This window comes from Furipterus horrens, unplaced genomic scaffold, assembly GCF_987537825.1.
Source record: "Furipterus horrens unplaced genomic scaffold, mFurHor1.1.pri manual_scaffold_9, whole genome shotgun sequence".
Taxonomy (NCBI): domain Eukaryota; kingdom Metazoa; phylum Chordata; class Mammalia; order Chiroptera; family Furipteridae; genus Furipterus; species Furipterus horrens.
The window spans coordinates 40,391,183-40,412,021 of NW_028327179.1; the positions used below are offsets into that span (position 1 = coordinate 40,391,183).

The 20,839-nt window shown below is 35.3% G+C and overlaps 1 pseudogene across 1 annotated transcript in view; it reads left to right on the forward strand.

The window, feature by feature from the left end:
* LOC150001638 (semaphorin-3D-like) overlaps positions 1–20,839 on the forward strand; it is a 249,311-nt pseudogene that overhangs the window by 180,730 nt on the left and 47,742 nt on the right. Inside the window, exons 7-8 of the transcript XR_016512977.1 lie at positions 1,145–1,288; positions 18,950–19,073. The product of XR_016512977.1 is annotated as a semaphorin-3D-like (transcript). The remainder of the gene's footprint in view (positions 1–1,144; positions 1,289–18,949; positions 19,074–20,839) is intronic.

A 20,839-nucleotide genomic window follows, 5' to 3' on the forward strand; every position in this document is an offset into this window, starting at 1 on the left:
TTTCTGGGTGTCTCGCGTTTTCTACTTAACTGAAGTCCCTTCCTTATTTCTCAACCACTCTTTTTGCTTTGCTTTAATCAAAAGAATTATTTCTGAACTAGTACCACCCAATTACAGATCTGTGACCTGGTTAACTCACAATTATATACAATCAGAACTTCAAATGCACAATACCTTTTAAATAAGGAATTAGTAACTCAGATCATTTTCTCACTGATGCAGTGCAAAGGATTTAAAGCATTACCAGTATTTTTGCACCCAACCTGGATTATGGACATCTTTCTATGGCAGCATATTTAGAACTATTTCATTTTTAACAACTACATATTGTTCTAACAATTGTATGGATGTGCCTTTTTTTTTTCATTTTTTTGTGGTCATAGTACTAATAATGATTATCACTGTAATCTGCATCTTAATAATAAACAACTTTTACTGGACCCTTATGTGTTAGTCACTGTCAGATACTGCTTTGCATATATTAATTCATGATGTCACTTATTGAAGCAGGTAGATAATATTGGTAAGCTTATATTAGGTATAATAAAATTGAGGCATGGAGAAAATAAATAATTTTTTAAGGTCACCTTTCTAGTAAGTGGCAGAGACGTGATATAAACCTGAAGAAAATGCCTCCAGAGCCCACACTGGAGTTAACCCACACATTATTCATTTTTTTCCCACCTCCCCCTACTCACCCCATTGGCAATTACACAAATGCAGCAAATAACTTCATAATATAACAAAATTTAGGATATGTTCATGGTTTTTCCTGAGCTTTTTATAATAGATATTGTGGTTAAAAAGCAGTGATTCCATCATATAAAAGGAGACTATAAATCATAGAAACTGCAAGTTTGAAAGGGCTTTATAAGTAATTTAGTTGAGTTGCCAAAATAGTGACTATCAGCCAGTCATCTTCTCACCTGCTCTCTAGAGTTCCTAGAGAACTTGTTTAGGGCCTCTTCATGTGAAGACATGTTTTTACATGTGTCATATTTATTTTTTGTATATGTCTCATTTCCCACATTCCACTTTTTGTTAAATTTTAAAAATTCTACTGTTTTACATACAAAAGATGCCAGTGGTATTGTGGCTAAAATATTTCATTATTTTAATTTAAAGCTTCTTTTCTTTCCAAAAGAAGCAAACTTTATTGGAACTTTCCCCGTACCACACACCTGTAATCCAGATGATGATAAATATATATTTCTTCTTTCGTGAATCATCTCGAGTAGGCAGTACTTCCGATAAGATGATTCCTTCTCGACTTGGAAGTGTGTGCAAGGTAAGATATATTTATTTTGCTTAGGCATATATGAATGTGTATGAAAAATTGCCTATGGACTGTGGAAGTAAAAGTTAATGCCCATTAATTATAAGTGGTAGGATATATTCATACTTTCTTACATGTATAATTCTTGAGATCTATAATAAATGGAAAAAGGAAAAGAAAAGATTTAATTTTTTCAAAATTACAGTTTACTAATCTGGTGCCTGAGCTGTTGCCCAGGTGTGAATCTCTTTGGAACCCTGCTCCTTTCACTGGTGGGCTTTCTCTTTTGCTAATCAGTGATTTTCCAGTAAACTCACTGTATTGTCCTAATTCACGGAGGTTAAAATATTCTTGTACATTTAATAATTCTATTTTGAAATTGAAGGCAACTTAAGATAAGCTCTAGAGTAACTTAAACTCTAAAAATACCTTGTATCTTTATCAAAACACAGACCTCATTACTATCTAAAATTATATATCTTTACCTGGATCAAATAAATTGAAAATATGGTTATAGTAACACTATAATATATATTTTTATGGCATTAATCTAGGCTAGGTTCTGAAAGAAAATGAGATAAAGAGGGAAAATAACACAAATAAACCAAAATGCAGCAATTATTTTGAAGAACATTACAATTAGTTCTTTAATATTGTTATTTTATGTACATTACAGGAAAATACAGAAACTCTATGAGACTTCTATTTTGTGCTATCAAAACTCTCATTTGAGTGGAAACAAGCTTTGCAGAATAATAATGCTACTGAATCCACTTTTGACTTTAGCATATTATTTTTTTTTAGTTGAATGCATCTTCACTAAAATAACATTTCTTAAATAGACAGACACCTTAAGCATAAATTCATTTATTACAAGAAAGAGCTGTTAAACTAATAAATATTCTCAGTGGGAATCTTGTTTTGGTCTTGTACCAATTTTTCTTTCTTTTTTTAAAAAATATGTTTTATTGATTATACTGATAACAGTTGTCCCAATTTCCCTTCCCTCTGCTCCCCTCCACCCGGTGGCCCCTCTCCCTCCAGTTGTCCCCCGCTTTTAGTCCATGTCCATTGGTTGTGCATATAGTTCTTCTAAGCCTCTTCCTGTCTACTCCACTCCCTCCTACTATGCTTCTTAATTCCTGTACTGTCTCCCTCCCTTTCCCCCTTCCCTATTTCTGTTGAACTCTCCCCAATATGCTCCCCATACCTATAGTTCTTTTTCCACTCTCGTTGCCTATTTAGTTTGCCTTTGTTTTGATTCCCTAGCTTCTGTTGGTGGTTCTTGTGTTGCAGTTTTCATTTTAGTGTTCATTGTTTTGATCCTCTTTTTTCTAAACCAGTCCCTTTAACATCTCATATAATAGTGGTTTGGATCTAATGAACTCTTTCAGTTTTATTTTGTCCTGGAAGCACTTTCTCTGCCCTTCTCTTCTGAATGACAATTTCACTGGATAGAGTATTTGTGGTTGTGGGTTTGGATTCTCATTACTTTGAATATTTCTTGCCAGACCCTTCTTGCTTTCAGGGTCTCCCTTGAGAAGTCAGCTGATAGTCTAATTGGGACCCCTTTGTACATGATTCTTTTCTTCTCTCTTGCTGCTTTTAAGATTCTCTCTTTATCTTTAACTTTTGACATTTTGATTATAATGTGTCTTGGAGTGGTTCTCCCTGGGTCCAGTTGTTTTGGAACTCTCTGTGCTTCCTGGACCTGTAAGTCTATTTCCTTCCCCAAGTTTGGGAAGTTCTGCTTTATTATATTTTCACTTAATTTTTCAATTTCTAGTTCTTCTTCTTCGCCCTCTGGCAATCCTATGATTCTTATGTTCAGTCTCTTATAGCTGTCCCAGAGGTTTCTGATCCTCTCATCCTTGCTTCCCGTTTCCTCTCTCTGCACTGGTTGACTGTTTGTTCCTTCTCTATGTTCCAGTTTGTTGATTTGAACTCTGGATTTTATTTCCTCACTATTTGTCTCATATGTAGTTTTGTTCTTTTCAGTATGAGTGTTTTTCAATCCTTTCTCATCTTTTTCCAAATCTTTTGTTAATTCTATAAGCCACCTGATAACAATGGCCCTGAACTGAGCCTCTGACAGGTTTCATATTTGTTCATCTGTCAGATTCTTCATTTGCTGCCTGGTGAACTGTGCCACTGGGATTTCTATAGTTGTCTGCCTCATTTTGACAGATTTGTGTTTTGCTTTCTTGGGCAGGCAATAGGGGGCAGTGCCTGTGTACTCGTCACAACCCAGTGACTGGCAGTGATACACAACCTATTTTGCCGCTCTGTGGTGCTTTGTCTTCACTACCCAGCGACCAGTGGTGATCTGTAACCTATTTCACAGCACTGTGGCACTTTCTGTGTGGGCAGGGGTCCAAGATGGATTCCTGCCATTATTCTCTGCTGGGAGACTGGGATCCGTCCTCCCGCTCTCTGGGCCTCACTGTCTGAGGCAATGCTGTGGCTGCTTTTCCCAGCATTGGGGTCGGATTCTGCTGGGGCTCAACTGCAGCCAGGGTTGCTCTCCCTGCTGCTGTCCCTGGTGCTACTGCAAACAGCACTGCCCACTTTCACTCTTCTTACCTGTTCGACGAGCATCGCTGGTTTATAACTTCATACATTGGGCTTCCATGTAGTTTTATTTTCTGGAATTTCTAGTTGTCTTTTGTTTTGAGGTAGTTGTATTTCTTTCTAGTTGTAGAGGGAGACTGAGCGTGTCAGTCTAAGCCTTCATCTTGGCCGGAAGTCTGTACCAACTTTTCATTTTCTTCCATCTGAGCTTGTCATTTCTATTATCTCAGGCTGAGCCTCAGGCTTTCAAACACTTCCAGGGACAGTAATACAAACCATCATTGCACTTAAAAGTGCTAAGGAAAACATGACTTTTGGGTGAGGCTGACTTGTGAGCACAGATGAGTCTTTACCTGGAGTCCTAGCCAGTAATGCTGTCTCCTACTGATCCCTTCACCCGCAGGGGACAGGTTCTCTGAAAAGCAGCCTCATTTTTTCAGAGTCTAAGAATTCACGGTAATTTTCTCGAAGCCTCTTGCCTAGAGAGTAATGATCATCTTGGTGTACTGAAGTATGCCTTGTACAGCAGTATCCTCAACCTGAAAGATTGTGCTGAAGATTGACATCATTTGTATAAATGAGCTATGTTAAATATGTCATAAGAGATTTATAACCAATGAAATGTATTTCAAGGGTCACTTTCTGATGAACTTGTTTAACAACTGTGTGTTTTGTGAACCAGTGCAATACTTATTTCTTGATAAGTTTAATCCAATTAATTGATCAAGATTCATTTATAATGTTAAGCAATGTTTTTATTCTACTATTCAATATACTGAAAGTTAATCTTAGAGGTGGAGAAATATTTTAAAAAGAAATTGAGTTGCCCCATTTATAAAATGTTGTATTAAAAATATAGTGTAGACTTTAAGTGTCATCCATGGCATATTTTATTTAAATTCTGTACATCTTCCTGTAGAACTGAAAAGGCAGAGAAAATTCTAATACTTGAGTCTTCTCACCATAAAACCTCTGAGGCCACACAGCAAGATTTTTCTCATGCTATTGTTTTTGGATAAAAAGCTAACAAATTGTGAGATTCAAATAAAGACATGTGATGGATAAATTTTCTTTAAAAAAAAAAAGATACAATAGAGATTCTTACTTTAGTGTATCTCTTTACTTAATCATTGTTTTAAGTGAACACCATCTTTTAGAATTACCCACGAGGCATATGATCTATTGATCAAATGTTTATAATATTTAGTTCTAACTGTTTTCTCTGTAATTTCTCAATTGCAACATGCCCTGCTCATCTCTTTATCCTTATTTAGTAATTTAGGATTAATATGTGGCAAAAAGTGAGCATTTCTAAGTGGTGACTTCATTGACAAGATTAAAATTTTTTTTAAATAATTTAGGTATTTATTTGTTTATTTATTTTATTTTTAGAGAGAGGGGAAAGAAGAAAGAGATGGAGAGAAACATCACTGTGTGGTTGCCTCTCACTTGCGCCTCCAACTGGGGACCTGACGTGTAACCTAGTAATGTGCCCTGACTGGGAATTGAACCAGCGACACTGGATCGCAGGCCGATGCTCTATCCACTGAGTCACAGCAGACAGGGCTTAAAAAATATTTTTTTAATGTGATATTCTGCCAAACCTTATCCTTGTTGCTGTTACATATTATTTCACATAAAAATGCTATTCTGACATTTGTAATATATTCCTCTCTGTTGTTTTATCTTTTTTACCCCCATTGTGTTATTACAGGATTGTTTTTCTATTTTCAAAAAGTAATAACAGAATGCATCTCTGCTATGAAACAACATTGATTTTGAGAGATATAAAAAAAAATCTAAGAAGGAAGAGATCATGTTATAGAGAACTAAGAGTTAACTGTGTATATCTTACAGAGTTTACAAAGCTTTTTACTAACATAGGAGTCCTTGATATTATTTTTCCACCATGATTTTTCCATATAACCTACTTATTTGGAAATATTCAGGCTTTGTTGTTTTTGCTGTGGTAGTTGTTTATTTGTGTTAATTTTTAACTGATAATTTCAGCCCAGTGAAAAACTATTAACCATTTAAGAGCTCCCTATCTCTTGAGCTCCTAAACTAAAGAAAAAGTTGTTTTATTGGTTTTTCAAAGATACTTATTTTCAGACTGAGTAGTATATAGTGATTGGTGGGGAGAGAGTTTTGGAAGTAGGTTGAAAGTATGCAAGAATTACTAAAGGATTCTTTACAGAATAAGGTAAATTTTGGGACTCATTTACAGTAGCCCCTTTTCTATATTGCAGTTCACTTATCGCAGCCTCACTGTATTGTGGAATTTTTTAAAAAATATTATATTTAATTATTTATTGCGGATTTTTTGCTATATCGAGGGATTTTTCAGTACTGTATACATATATTGTTAAAGTTGCATAGGTTTAAGTTTGTAGAATATGTTTAAGAACATAAGTAGTGTTTATAAAAGTGGGTAAAAGCTTAATAAGGGAGTCGGAAAGGTTAATAAGGGACTGGGAACGGTTTATAAGTGTGTGGGAAGGGTTTATACAGCAAAGCCTTAAAATATATATAAAGACTAAAAGAAATGTAAGGTTCCTACTTTGCAGTTTTTTTTTACCTGTTGCAAGGCGGTCTAGAACGTAATACCTGTGATAAGTGAGGGAATACTGTATTCACTATGTTATTATTGTATTATTTCAATAATAAAATGTAAGTTCTATGCAAGATGCAGTACACTAGGCACTGAGAAATAAGTAAGCTATTATCCTCTTTTCTTTAAAACCTCGTGGTACAGAGAAAGTAATAGAGATGTAAAAAAATAATCACATTATATGATAGAGGTCGGAGCTGAAAACTCTACATATCTTCAGAAAAGCTAAGAAATTGGATCCTATATGGGAGGTAGGAAGTATTTTACACAGCATTGTCACAGAGCATATTTTGTTTCTAGAACAGTGAAATCTTGTAAGTGGAGCTAAGGGGTTGTAAGTGGGGAACAATGTCATTTGAGATTGAGGTGCCAAGTTGGAAAAGAAGTCTTATTTCTATGTTAAGGAATTTAAACTATGCTGTAGGCAATGAGAAGTTAAAATGTGTTAAGCAGAGAAGTGACTTGATAGGTAATATATATTTAGCAATAATTTGAGGAATGTGTATGGGCTAAAAAATATTTGTGCCTGGAAGACATGTTAGGTGGTTTCCTAAAGACATTAGAAATGAAGATATATGGGTAAGTTCAAGAGATATTTCTAAGATAGAATCTATATGTAGATTTCTAAAAAGTCCTTAATTTATTACCACTCTTTTATTGATTATTGTAGACTAGTGCTGTCCTATACAACTTTCTGTGATGATGGGAATGTTCTACCAATATATCTGTGCTCTCCAACACAGTAGTCACGTGGCTGTGTTAACATATAACTAGAATGACAGAGGAAATGAATTTTAATGCTGATAAAATAATTTAAATAGCATTATGTGGCTAGTAGCTAAATATAAATGTACACTACCAAAGCATTCATTTACTTAACACACTTATTGATAATTGACCCAGTGTATGACACTATGTTAAGCAGTAGTTTTATAGTTTTCTTTTTTTTCTGGAAAAAAAAAAAGACACTATACTTGTAGTCATTGAGCTTACACCTAGTAGATAATATAGGAATTAAACAAGAAAACAGAGATTAATGTGTAATTGAAAACACAGATATTAATATGTGATATATGCTATAATGGAAAAATCACAGGGTGCAATTTAGAAAAATAAGTGGGCTTTTGATTGGTTATGGAAGGTATCTCTGAGAAAGCGACTTTTTGAACCAGATGTTGAAAATGATTAGGAAATTCTAGGGCAAAGGTGTCAAGAATTGGAGAGAATATTTCAGGTGGAAGGGAGAGCACATGTGAAATCTCAGAGATGGCTTTTAAAAAGCATTTAAAGAATTAAGAGATTCACTGTGACTATAATGAGTAAATGGAAAATTATCACGATAGTGACTGTTTTCACTTTAAAATGTACACAAAATTTCAACAGTCTTCATAAGCTTTATCTTTCTTGTCTATGAATTGGACAGACTGACATTGCAAATATTGACTCTACCGGGTATATGGAAGTTCTTTTAGGTCTTCAATGTATTTTAATTCTCCCTTAATCCTATCCCAGATACTCTAATACTTGCCTTGTAGACAAGGGCTTCTATATTCTTAGTAATTGGGGTTTCCAGAAGATAAGACAGCTTAGGAAAATGTGCAGAGATGCATTCTGATATTTGAGGCAAGAAACACCATCATTATGGGTAAAGATTTTATATTTGCATATGTGGAACTTGAGGTGGCTGCTATAATATCAAGCTGAAAAATATGAACCAGAGGTTCAGTAGTGTCTGGACTCATGAATTTGGAAGTTACCAGTATAGCAGTGGTTCTTGAAGTCATGAAAGTGTCTGAAATTGCCCAGAAAATGTGTAGTGCAAGATCAAAATGAAAGGACAGAATCCTGAGAGACAATGACATTTAAGAAAGAGAAGAAGGAAGTGTCTACAAAGACAATTGCAAAGAAAGACTTTGAAAGCTAGTTGGAGAACTGGGCAAGAATGTTGTCAGAAGTCAAAGAAAAAAAAGCTTTTTCAAGAAAAAAGCAGTTTTCAGTAGTCATGCACTAAAAGCAAGTCAATTAAATTATGATTAAAAATTTGGTGTTAGGTTTGGCAGTAAGAATGATAACTTTTGCCCAAATAATATGAATATTCAACTTGAAATCAGATCTAGGTTTGCATATCTCTGCTCTACTTCTTCCTAGCTCAGTTTCTTAACCTAGAAAATCAGGACACCCATCTCTTCTATGCCTCTTACCAGTCAAATCAAAGGCTTAAATGAGATCATGTGAATTTGTGACAGATACTGAGGAAGGTATCAGAAAACAAGGGTGACTTAGGTAGATTTTTGTTTTCAAGCAATTAACAATATAAGAAACTGACTTGTAAATAATGTAAGTACACAGTCATACCAAAGTGAGTTAAATGTCAAAAATCACGTACACATGCACACACACACACACACACACACACACGTCATACGTGCACACTTTTGGAGCCAGATCAACAAACTGTGCTTAGGAGTGGAAGGGCGGTAGTGTATGTGTATTGGGAGGTTGGAGACAGGTTAGCTACCAAAGGTTACTGAAAAGAGCTAATATTTTATTAGTTTTAAAGGGTGAAATTACTGTTATTATTTTGCCCTTGTTTTTAGCAATATTTGGATCTCATTTCTGTGTGTATTTAAAGGATTTGGAGACAGATCTGGTAAAGTTGTATCAATAATTTGAACAATGCAAATATTGGACAAAAGGTGTGGACAGGGAGAAATGCTAACTAGTAAAGAAACTGACTTAGAAGATAATTTCATAAGGCTATGGTGATCACCGACAGCCTTAGGAGAAAAAGTTACCTTCATCCAAAGAATGTTTTTAAAATTCATCATTGCAGGTGGCAGAATACATTTACTAATGAATAATTTTTCAGTTGTGTTAATACTTTCTGGTCAAACTACTTTCTCAGTGTTTTCATATTTAAAATAAGGAGCTTAGCCTAGAATGATTTCTAAAATCCTTGCCAGGCTCTGTGATTCGTGGATTCTGTAGAACAGCCAATATTTTTAAGTACTAAAGGGGAACCTTGCACCCTGGACTGCTCTCATAGGTGGTAAATTACATAGATCTTCTTGGTAAGGTAACACATGCTGACTGAACCAACAGGTGAAATAGCATGAAATAAACCCTCTGAAAAAAAATATGTCTATTTACTTTACAAGTTAGTGCTTTCAGAAGCTATTGTTTATGTCTATGTTATGTTCATTACCACATGTGTATTACACATGCGTGTGTCCCTTGAAGACCTACCCTGTAAGTTAATGTGTGGAAATTTCAGTCACTTCAGTGAGGCTTGCTTACAGCTTTCTGCCTCAGGACTGCTTTTGCATTATTTTTGGATTCTATTTATTTTTGGAAGCATTGTCCACTAGCTTACTTGTGTTTCCCCACTCTGGATTCCAGCTGTAGGTTATGCCAGTTCTTTTCTTTTCTTTCTTTCTTCTTTTTTTTTTTTTTATTCTGCAGTATTTCCTCTGTCTATGCCAGGAATTCAGTTTGGATGGCGCTTTCACATAACTTGCCTGGGGGGCTAATAAATAGCCCTTTGCCTCCACTCCACTGGCATTGTCTATTTTGATATACGGTCATATTTGGACAATTACTGCCTTTGAAGATTTGTGTTTTTAGGCCAATGACACTTTCTGTATTTATTGATCTCCACCAGGTTGTGGGTTTATTTGTTGTTTGTTTTTTGCTTACTTTCAGCATGTCACTTACAACCTAAGTGAGAGATTTAGAGCCCACGAGTTACAGATGTGCTTTTGCTCCACTTCCATCTGTTTTCCTGTAAGAAATTCCTAGGCGAAGGTTTATAAAGCTGGCTTAGCTTTTTATTTTTAATTTAGTGAACTCTGAACTTAGCTGAAAGAGACTGCCTAATATGCCTAGATTTATCTAATTTTAATTTGTTAAATCTTAGAAACTGAATTTTTTAATATTGTATGTTACTCAAGTCCTGTATTTTAAATAATTTTTACAAGTTTTTGAAGCAGTTAGAAAAACATGTTCTCCATTTCAACTCTCCAATGGCAAAGTCAAAAACAGTCATCTCTGAACACTAGAGTTCTTTTTAAGAAAAAAATTGCATTTTGCCTTGAGAGCCTCTACAGAGTTGATTGCTTAAAAAAAACCACTGTGTTCAATACCTGTCATACAAGTTTTTGTGCGCTTTTTCTTCTCTCCTTTGTCTGAGATGTTTGAATTTGAATAGTTGTGTTTTTTCTACTATTAAGGTATGTCAAGATTATTAGAAAATGATGTAGAAGACTCGTTATTTTCATTCTTTGCTTTTATATTTTAGTGGTCAGAACTTTTTTTTTGGCATCTCAATGAAATGGTTGCATTACATGTAGTTATAGCATATTATAATAGAAGACTCATAGGCTAAAAAGGAAAATGCAATACAGTTCTCTGATTTGATTCAGCTGGTATAATTCACTATCTTTCATTACTTCATTTAATGTATTAAAACATCCTCATTTAAGTTCTTCCTCTCAGTGTAACAATATGTTTTAATATAGCATATGGAATGCTCTTCTAGTGAGGCTCTCAAGATTTTATTCCAAGTTTCATTTATCTCTCTCACACCATGATCATAATTTCAAGCTCCTAAATAAGCCATTCTGTTTTTGGATTATTCTCATTATTTACTTATGCATACCCATATAGACCATCCTTGTTAAGTTTACAAAGATTCTCAAATCTATCCCTAGAAATAACTCAGTGAAGATTGAGGCAGCACAGGGAAAAGCAGATTGGACAATTGCTCTGAAATGTCAGTCGCTGTGATGATGTCTCCAACATTTCTCGGTGCAAATGTGTCTTTTGGTGATTTGAAGGCAAATCTCAACATGAGACTATTTAAAACCTGCTAGGTACAGCTGTTATTATAACTGGTATATCAGATAAAATATATTAATGGTTTATTGAAGTATTATATAGGTGTCACATGGAAAACATGAGTATTAAATTGCCTTAATCTTATTTGTTAAATGTGTAAAAAAGGTCAACTATGTACTTGCCTCAGTGTGACAGTTTCAGTTATGGAAAACATTCTTTTAGACTTAGATTACAGTAGTACTTAGGTCACATTTCAGAAAAAGGTAGGCAGAGCTGGTTCCAGTAAAATCTCTGAGATGAAACGTTGTTAATGGGTAAAACTGGTGAAAGGTTGCACAAAAGATGCTTAGAGTACAGTTTCAAAGTGTCGCAGGGTATTTCTGCACAAAGAAAGATCAGCATTGGGCAAAAGAAGTAAATTTTATGCAAAGGAGAATTTATACCTCTGACTCCAGCATCAAACTTCTTTTTTTTATAAGTGCTGAGGGTGTATCATTCCCCAATGTTTATTGGTTTGAAGAGCCTGATGTCCTTCAGTTTAAGGTCATCATTGTGGTTACACATTTATGAATGCACATTCATATTTTAATATATTATAGCATGTTCATAAATATCTTGGAGATTTCATTGATTTATAAAATCTTTAGGAGTTAAGAGCATTGGAGCTGATAGTGAATCATTACATTTTCCTCAAGTTTCTGTTTCCTAATATACCAGTGAAAATGACAATATTTATAAAGTGCTGAGAGATCCTCAAAGAGGATGGTGTACATAGATAAAACCGTGTTTAACACATGAACCCAGCATAGTGACCCAAAGGTCAAAGGACACACTCAATAAAAGTTTATGTGTGACAGCTTGTAGCTACTCTACACATCTAGGTAAGATTTATAAGGATGCACATTTGCTGGGACAGTAGAAAGAAAATGGAATCACCTGTAACTTGTCTCATGACTGATCTACCAATTAGTACTTATTATGATTCGAAGGTCATAGTATTTCATAACATGCAGCTATCACCCAATCAAATGACTCAGAAATACTATACTTTCAAGTTTCTGAAAGATAGTAAATTGTTTCCTTTTTAATTTTTGTATGTTAATTACTTCAAAATTAAAATACATATATTATGAATATATAAAAAGCTATAGGAAATAGGAAAACAGGGACCCTTTGCACTCACCACCCAGATTGAGCCCCTGTGGTCAGGCTTGTTTACATTTAATTTCTTTGTTACTTTCATCTGCATCTTTGTGTAGAGGATGTCAAGGCTTTTGCCAATCTGCCCACAAAGAAGCGTGATAAATTGAGTGGAGACACATAGGAGTGAAGGGTGACTAAAAGCTGCTGATTCTGACATCTCAATAATAAATCTATTGTGTTAGTGAGAGGTTGTGTTCTTTAGAACTTCACAAAAATAAGCAATGAGGTGACACTTTAATACAAAAGTGGTTAAGTCCCTTTCAGCCCTCTTCTGGGCTTAAAGTTCTCAGGGAGGGATTGTGTGGATTTGCAAACAAATCCAGGGACTGAGAGCTGGTCAACAGTCAGCCAACTGACACTTCCCTGCAGGAGAAATACAGCTCCTGGGGAACTGAACTTTGCCATCCAGGTCATGCTTCTGGATGTCTGTATGAGTTACTATCCAGTCATTAAATGCTTATAATCCATTCCTGAGAGCTATTATCCCAGAAACTATACTTGTTTCCTTGCTGACAGCAGGTGGCTTTCATCTTTGACCTGGATTTTTAAAAATCTTTTTATTACTTGAGGGGCCAGGGGGCTACTGCTAGATGGGTAGGCCAAAAAACATTAGAACATTCTTTTGTTCAAAGGATTACAATTTCCATTTGTCAGCTGAAAGAAAATATGAGAGCATGGCATAAATCCCTTTTCTGTCCAACAAATTTGGAGCTAGCAGAATAGTTAGAATTTTTTTCATTGTTTATCTTAAATGTGGGTGATGATTACAGTTAAAAAGAGGGACAGTATTTGAAAGTGGACATTCATTGTCACTTTTATCTAATAAAATGTTAAAAGGAGAATGTGACTTCTCCTTTTTATGATGAAGTAGTGATGTGTATATCTTTTAAAGGAATGTCATCAAGCAAATAGTTTATTTATTTATTCACTTAGCAAAATAATTTGAGCAACTATTCTGTGCTAGGGCTAAAGCAGTAAACCAAATATAGTTTCTGGTATTATGGTCATGACAGTTTATACATTTCTTTACATATGTTGAATCAGCACTATTTTTGGTATTTATTACTGATTGTCTCAAAATATACAATTAGGCAGTGAGAACCTAATAAATAGCTAAGTATGTAAGAAGAATACATTAAAATAAAAAGTTTTAACTAGAGATCTGCTTAGTACAACTAGAGCTCTGTGAAAAAAACACATAAAGGCTAGGTGTGTGAATTTATAAAATTATACATCAAGGGTCCTATGAAAGATAAAGAGATAATTTGCCTTGTATTTTTAAATTTGTTAAAAATTTCTTTTTGAATAATTCTAGATAACATATTTTTTCACTAGAATACTGCTATACATTAACTCACAGTAAGAAGAAGCATGAATATTTCCTCATTCATATTAACATTTGGTTATATATTTATTTAGCAATCTAAAGATATTAACATTAACAATAAAAACCATATCTAGATGAAGCCGCCTTCACATTTGCAGACATATGACAACATTCAATAGCTAGCTGACACAAAGATTATTTTTATTCTTGAGTAACAATAATTATTAGAAGCACCATATACAGAATATAATTTTAAGAGCAATTATAAATGTTTATAGGTTATTTTATTAAATGAAGTATATATTTACTTTCTTAAGAGAAAACTCATTTGATTTCTTTGCTAATTACCAAATCTTTTAGTAATTCTTCATTGTGTTCTAAACATAAAGATGCTTTGCCTGGTAGTAAAGCCTTCCTTGATCTTACTCCAATTTACTTTTATAATAGTTTGCTCCACTATCTTAGGTTACCCCATTCTTGATCTAAACCAAATTTATCTTGGTTCTTCATATATATTCTGAATTATTCCACTTATTGTTTTTCCTCCCTAGTTTCTAGCACTTAGACTGTTTCCTGAACTACCCAAATAAATCATCTTGCTGCATCAAAAAAAAAAAAGAAGTATTTCCTGAACTGATTTTTGCATGTCTGAACCTACCTGTCATTTTAAAGACAGTATTAAATCTAACTCTTCAGTGAAGCCTGTCTTCAATTTCCCACTGAAAAGAAAATTCAGAGGAGACTGAAGTTCTTTGGCATTTATCTATAGTTTTTTCTATACTTTTCTATAGACTTCTTATCAATTTTATCTTGCATCTTTAGATAGTCACTAATTATTAAATATGTGTTTATTAAACACCTGGCAAGCAGGGTGTTAGTGACATATCTGGAGAGGTGTCGCATTAAAGGAATCGTCGTCGTCGTCGTCGGCAGCCGTCCGTCTCGAGAGACGATGGTGTAGCTTCTTAAGAGTCTATCTGCACCACCGAGAATGGCTGTGCAGTCCGACTCGGGAGTGACACGGTATCTGTCTCCTCCCGTGTTGAATCGACATCTTGTGATGACGCTGAAGCTACAGAGCCTGGGCAGGGTGATATGGAGGGTCTGCTGTTGCCCATGCAGCAGACCCCCCCTCTCTTCGCAGCTGAAGGGTCCAAGGGAAAGACGGAGTCAATACAGCTTGGCTTCAGGTGCGCCGCAGGAGTTGCCGGTGTTGACTACAACGTCAAACCGCCTTAGGGACTCCGGCTCCGGATTTTCTGTCAGGGTTTACTCCCTTAGCCTTTCCCCTGAAGAGGTATGCCACAAGGCAGCGGAGGTTTTTTGGAGTCAGAGTTTTCCTTCTCTGATGTGCCCTGACTGGAAGATCGAACCAGCGACACTTAGCTCGCAGGCCGACGCTCAATCCACTGAGCTAAACCAGCCAGGGCCAATTAAAGGAATAAGGGAGTACAATTTCTGATGAGTATTAAAAACTATTAGAAATTCAACTAGATGTTTTTTTGCTTATTATCACCATGTGCCAGCAATTCTAAACAGTAGCAGTGCCAAAATACAGCTGCCAAAAAGGTCTTTTGTTTGTCCAAGTTCTAAATAATTTCTGTGATTACCATATGTTTCTATTATGTATATGTACACATATATGTATAGTCAATCTCCAACACACAAGGACTCGGCTACACACATGTTCTAAAAATAAGCTCCTAATGACTTGTAATCATTTAATATTTAAAACAATAAGACATAGTGAAAATTGAAAGGTGTGATATCTTGTTTGTTAAGTACAGATTTTAGTTCATAAATGAAATATTTTGTTTAATTTAGATTCCTTTAAATTTCAAAATTATTTCCTTAAAATTATTTGTCTTAAACCTACAGAACAATTCAATAAAATATTAATTATTAATGAATGTAATTATTAAGTAATAATTAAACAACTATTACTGAAAATTCTGTTGTTTAGTAGACAGAGATGTAAAATATGATTAACTATGGGTGTCATGATATACCCTTGCTAATAGGTTCTAAAGCTATAAAGATAACTAGGATCTCTGGTCTCAAGGACCTCAATTAGCTTTTTAGTTCTCTCCTAAATCTAAGAGTTTTCTGAAATTGACTCTGTTACTATCATATCATCTCAAAAATTGGATATGCATAATACCCACATTAATACTAAAGGGGATCTATTTTCTCCTCTTTCTTCAAGAATAGCAACAATTTATATGACTTTGAATTTTTCTGTTTAAAGTAGTCATTTAGATGATTTTTTCTAGTTTAATTTAAATTTCAGAGTTAAAAGAAGCACTGGGAAAGCAGTTCCTAAATATTCAGACTTGAAATTTGACAGTGAACTTTTCATTAACTTTATAGAACAAAAATTACATGAAAGATAAAACTTTTTATAGAGTTTATATTTAAAACCAAATATATTACTTGAAATAGTTTCATTTTATTTATTATAAGCATAGCAGATCTAGTTGAGTAAAAAAAATCATATTAATTTAATGTTCATAGAGACATATTAAATTAAAAATAAGAAATGTCTTTTCTGATATATTATTTAATAGCATAAATGTGTTGAGCTGAATTACAGAAGAAACTATACAAATTATTAAAGACAGGCAAGATTCAATAGTGGAAAGTGACAAACACAAGCTTATAATTCTGAATGTAGTTTTTCAGTGACTATCACATAGAGATAGAGAGCTATTACAATTGTCAATGTAAGAAATAAAAGAAAACAACAAAAAATTAAAGAATAAGAGACCTCTACCAGAAGATTCAAGAAATGAAAGGGAAATTCAAACCTGAACTAGAAATGCTAAACTTAGCCCACAAGGAAGCACATTATTAGATCAGAAGAAAATAAAGGGAAGGTGGGAACAGTCTACTGAAAATCTACACAGAAGATACAAAAGGATGACAGATACCTCTGAAAAATGGGAAAGAATCTATGATTGTTGAAAGGGAAGTGAAAGCTGCCCCAAAAATATTGGGAAGAAATAGATCACCAGGGTTAGATGGGAGAGAATAGATTTATTTGAAGCCACAGAGACTGAATTTGTCAAAATCTTAATAAGAACATGTCAAGAAACATGGAAAAGAAAACAATGGCCTACAGACTAGAAATGTTCAATATACATCCAGTCTTCAAGAAAGGAGATGCCAAGGAGTGCAGTAACTACAGGACTATTGCTCTAATTTCCACACAGTAATGTGACGCTCAAGGTGGGCAACAAAGGCTTCTGCCTTTTAGGAAATGCTAGATGTTCAAGCTGGATTTAGAAAGAATACTCTAATTGTTGGATGCTGGAGTGCTCTAAAGGATTTCAGAAGGTCAGTCTATGTTTCATGACTACAGTAAAGCCTTTGACTGCATCAATCATGAAAAGCTATGAGTTGCTCTAAAAAGAATGGACATGACTCAGATTTTGCTCATCCTGATGTGTAACCTGTATTGTGGACAGGAAGCCACTGTCAGGACAGAATATGGAGAGACAGAATAGTTTCCTATAGGCAAAGATGTCAGACAAGGGTCCTTTCTATCTCCATATTTGTTTAATCTGTATGGAGAACATGTAAGAAAACTGGGCTATATATACTCAGAGGAAGGAGGAGTGAAAAGTGGAAGAAATATCAATAACTACAGATATGCAGAGCACAACCATCTTACTGGACAGAAAGTAGCAGTGCTTTGAAATGACTTCTGACAAAAGTGAAAGAAGAAAATGCCAAAGCAGGACTGCATTTGATCATCAAGAAAACAAAAATCTGACTACAGAAGAAACACACAATGCCAGCATAGGCAATGAAAAAAATTGAAGTTGTTAAAGGTTTGCTTACCTTGGTTCAGGCATCAATTCAAATGGAGACTGCAGCCAAGAAAGCAAGAGAAGGCTGAGACTTGGAAGGAGGGCAATGGAAGCATTAAGAAAGATCAAGAAAAAAAATATGTCATTAGAGACCAAGGCTAAGATCATCCACACCCTTGTATATCCAGTTACTATGTATGGATGCCAAAGTCGGATGAAGAAGGCTGATAGGAAAAAAAAAATTCATTTGAAATATGGTGTTGGAGGGGAGTTCTATGGAGAGATGGAACTGCCAGAAAGACAAATATGTGGGTCCTAGTGCAAATTAAGTCCAAAACATGGCTGGAGGCAAAAATAGCAAAGTTGAAGTTGTCCTACTTTGGACTCATGAGAAGGCAGAGTTCTTTGGTAATGACAATGATACTGGGGGAAAATAAAAGACAGCAGGAAAAGAGAAGACCAAATGCAAGATGGACTGATTTCATGAAAGAAACCCTAGGCATGAGTCTGCAGGAGCTAAGCAGGGTTGCTGAGGACAAAGCTTTGTGGTCATTGCTCATCCATAGGGCCTCCAGGGTCTCAACGACATGTAGCATACATAATAACCCTGTTTGTTCAGTTTAAGTGGTTTAAATGCTTATGTTTTACTTAATAACTAAAAAAATTAATGAAACATTTAGAGTAAAATAAAATATGGAGAAACAAGATTGCTTGTGTGTGTGTGTGTGCACATGTGTGTGTGCATGTGCATGCATGTGTGTGTATGTGTGTGCAGCCTTGAAGTTTAATTAGTAGGCACTAAATTTGGGAAACTTTTAAAGTCAAGACCAAGACATATTTCTAAGGATGCAAATAGTGACCTAAATCACATGCATACTATTCAAGTCAGTGCTAACAGTTATACAACTTTAGTATGCTGAACACACATATTTTTCATTTAGTTATCAAAATAATCACATTTAAAAACATTAATTATATTTTACCTATGAGAAAACAGAGACTTGGAGAAGTAAATAGCTTTTGGTAGTTCATAGAGCAAAATCTGGCAGAGATGGGAGTTGATGTCAAGCCTGCCTTATTTGGTTGTAGCCTTGCATGCGTCTGCTTATTCAGTAGAGGTATGCTGCTTACATTGCATTCATTTGGCTATAAGAAAAGCATTTAATGTTCATCTGAAAGTTCAAAGACTAAAATATGTAGGTTGTCCATCTTTGTAAGCAATGATATTAATAAGATATTGCCTGAAATCACCACCTGTTTTACTTGGTGATAGATCCTCAAGGTAAATCTGCATCTTTATTTCCTTTTTTCAGAATGATGTAGGAGGACAACGCAGCCTGATAAACAAATGGACGACTTTTCTTAAGGCCAGACTGATTTGCTCAATTCCTGGAAGTGATGGGGCAGATACTCACTTTGATGAGCTTCATAAGTCACGTTTTATTTTTCTAGAAAAAAGTCTTACTGCATAATTAATGCAGCATTTATTTTATTTGAGCCCCAAATACCCGATTATATAGCCCAGAAAAACTTACAGGGGTGGTTCTCACTGAACTTGCACACATAAAAAACATGGAGGTGCTCTAGGTCTGGGTGCCCACTGTAATGAAGCACCCTCAAAGTTAAGAGGGAAACAAAACTACAGCAAGAGGACAGAAAGATAATAGCTCTGGGACTACAAGGCCCATCCCTGTTACACGTAGTCTTTTACTTTGGAAGGAGCTGTCTGTATGTGGGTAGCAAGACCTTGGGTTCCTTATTGTGTAGATGCCCCCTGCTGGAGAGCTGAGGAGATTTGCTGAAGTCTGTCCCTCCAACGGTGGGGTGGGGAGCAGGGCACGGGAGAGCAATGGGGGGAAAACTGGGACAACTGTGATAGGACAGCAATTAAAAAAATTAAATAAATAAAAATAGTACCAAATATTTAAATTAAATAAATAAATAAATATTCAGAGAAGCATAACGCAGTTTCTTTCCTTCATTCCTCCTCTTTACTCCTCTAAAAACTCTTTCTAGAAGGAACTTTTTCAGTTTCACATATCTTCTTGAACTTGTCTTTGTTGGCAATGTAAAAAGGATTGTATCATTGATAATTTTGTCAGTATTGTATTTTATAGTATTAAAAATATATTCAGTGTACATGGACGATCTCTAATGCTAAATAAAGACACGCTCACATCTTTTTTTTAAGTATATTTTATTGATTATATTGTTACAATAGTTACAATTTTTTTTCCTTTGCTCACCTCCGCCCAGCACCCCCTCCGCCAACAATCCCCCCCCCCAAGTCCATGCCCATGGGTCGTACATACAAGCTCTCCTGCCTCACCCTTTCATATATTCTTCTTCTTCTTTTTTAAAAATTAACTAATTAATTAATTATTTTAACAATAAAAAATAACAATCCCTCCCTCTCAAACTTAAGACCCTTTATAATCTTATATAGGACAATGGGCGAAGGTCTCGAGCTCTTCTAGCTGCTTAAAGCTGGACATGGTCATCGTCCTACCTACCCTTGGGTCCCGAAATGCCTAATAAGAGTGGGGGTGTGGAGGGGAGGGTGGCCTTCCCACATGGGGAAGGATCGTGCGGACTGCAGGTCAGTTGGCTGTCCCCGGATAATGGCAGGCTTGATTTAACAGGCTGGCATTCTTGTTGTATTCTGGAGGCAACAGATTTGGCAACAGGGTTAAAAGACATCATTCAATCTATAACCACCAGATGACAAAACACAGGTATTAATTTTTCAATGTCCCACATTAGGGAAAAGAAGGGCTTCTTTGGAGGAAGGTGTGCCAGGTACATCTCACCTGTCCAAAACCCTTTTGCCCATTATACTTAGTTTGGGCTGAGGGAAATATTTTAGGTTTCATCCCTCTCAGACCTCTGGGCTCTTTCTGTCCAAGCCATTAGGACAGAAAAGAGAAACCAGTTTTAAAGTGAAGCCCACAGACCACCCCATTCTTCACCAATCCAGTCACTTAGTTCAGCCAAACCATTGAGTCTCAGGAGGCAGCTCTGCAGACAGGATTAAGTGAGGCCTATACATACAATCACTCAGGTAATGAGATCATAGGCTTATGCCCTTTGAAAACAGAAAACACATGTTAATTTATGTAACATAACCCACGTACAAGTCTCTAAATCTGTAGGACTGTCTTATCGGAAAGACATCCAGTTGCAAGGCATTTGACATTCTTCTT